Here is a 2,191-nt window from a genome sequence, read left to right as displayed (position 1 = left end):
ACACACACACACACACACACACACACACACACACACACACCCCTTTACCCACCATTGTTTGCCTCCCATCCCTGCTGATTCCTTTTTTCTTCTTCTCAGGACTTTGGCTTTGTGAAGGAGGAACTGAAAAAATCGTGCGGAAAATAAGAAGACAGAAGAGAGACATGGGATATGAAGAGGATATGAAAGGTTTTAGGTTGTTCAGTTAGGGAAGCAGAGTTGAGAAACCACATCTGAGGGCCAGGGAGAGACTCATTAGGTTAAATGCTTGCCTAACAGATCCAAGTTAAATCTCTGAACCCAGGCAACAGTGATAGAACTGATTCCACAAGCTTCTCCTATTTCCATACATACTCTGCACATGTGTGTCCCTCACATACATTATTCACATAAAGTCTTATTTTCAGAATCAGAATAGTCATTTGGAGAGGCTGGTTGGGGAAAGCCATTCTAAAGCTCTCCTAAGATGACAAGGCTGTGGACATTTTCTTCCCTGGGGGTGTGGTTCAACTCTGCTGGGAGGGGGGACGTTGGATGCTTGAATATAGTAAGAGATTGGTTAGCTAGTTAATAAAATGACATTTTATTTTATATGCTAGGGGAGAGAAAATATGTATAAAGTGGAGCAGAAACAGTAAAAAGGAGAGAAAGATATATGTTCAGAGACAGGTGGGGAATTTTTAATAGAACAAAGAAATGGTAGTAAGAAAAGTGTGACAGACATTCTGATTCAGGAATATCCATTCAGTGACTTCCTCTGCTTAAGAGCTTAGAACGAGACAGCATAAGTTATGTAAACAGCCTTAGGATCACCTGTTAGAGCATGGGACAGGGTAGGGGACAGTTTAGGTGACTTTTAGACAAAATGAAATTAGTTGCTATGGACAAAGATTTCACATGAGATTAAAATGTCAGCTGCATTTAGTTAAATTGACTCTTGCGGTGAATGAAAGTCAAATGTGTTTTCATGAACCTCACAGTTATAGTTTGACATTATACCCCAGGCATTACTGTGTGTTTGTGTGTGTGTGTGCATGTGTGTATGTGTTCATGCATGTGTGTGTGCATATGTGTGTGTGCATGTGTGTATGTGTTCATGTGTGCATGTGTGTGTATATGTGTGTGCACATGTGTGTATGTGTTCAGGCATGCATGTGTGTGCACGTGTGTATGTGTTCATGTGTGCATGTGTGTGCATGTGTGTGTGTGTGTGTGTGTGTGCATGTGTGTGTGTGTGTGTCCTGGAAATTGAACCCATGAATTTGTATGTGCAAAACACATGGTTTACCCCTGAGCCACACCTCCAACCTGCAGGTATATTTTAAACCTTGGGAAATGCATAGAAAAAGTAGATGGCAATCTCCCCACGTTGAGAACTGTCAGAGAAAGTATTGGCACGCTGAAGGGTGATGTGAGTTAACATGGCACTAAAGCGAATATGGAGTGACATAGTTGGTCACTAAGACTTAGGGCTACATGAAGTAATTCATTTGAAATGGAGGCAAAGGAAAGTAGAGGATAAGAAGAATGGAAGTGAGAAAAAAAACTATGCAAGTCAAGTCTCTAGATTTAGAAGATCTCAGTTATAAATTGTGGCTGGTGGTGACAGACAGATGAATAGATGATGAATAGATTAGTTGCCAAAGAGTTATGAGACCATTAGCATGATTACTGGTTTTTATTAAACTGGAATTTGAAGTTTGATGGGAGAACCAGTGACTTACCTGGAGTTGGTAGACATAGAGGACAGTATGATATAGGTTTCAAAACTTGGCAGCCATGTAAGGGTAGTGAGCAACACTGTTGTTGGTGCTGCCCTATGTAAAAGCTAATCTCCTCTAATGGTATAGATGTCCAGGGTTGGGGGTCATGTGCAAAAATAAAGCCTGTTGAAAAAGGATTCTTGGGGAGAGAATGAGGTGGTTATGAACATAGCTTCTTTGTCATAAAAACTGATTCTATTCTGCTTTTGTCACTTTTTGGAGTGTAGTCATGAGCCAGTTACTCAACTTGCATGACCCTCAGTCTCTATGTCTCTAAAGTAGTGATGGTGATGGTCATGTGATGATGGTGGTGATGATGATGATGATGGTGATGAGGAAGAAGAAGAAGAAGAAGAAGAAGAAGAAGAAGAAGAAGAAGAAGAAGAAGAAGAAGAAGAAGAAGAAGAAGAAGAAGAAGAAGAAGAAGA

The sequence above is a fragment of the Mus pahari genome, chromosome 10 (genome assembly GCF_900095145.1).
Source record: "Mus pahari chromosome 10, PAHARI_EIJ_v1.1, whole genome shotgun sequence".
Taxonomy (NCBI): domain Eukaryota; kingdom Metazoa; phylum Chordata; class Mammalia; order Rodentia; family Muridae; genus Mus; species Mus pahari.
The sequence above is the reverse complement of the archived record's forward strand: the minus strand, read 5'-3'. Positions refer to the sequence as shown.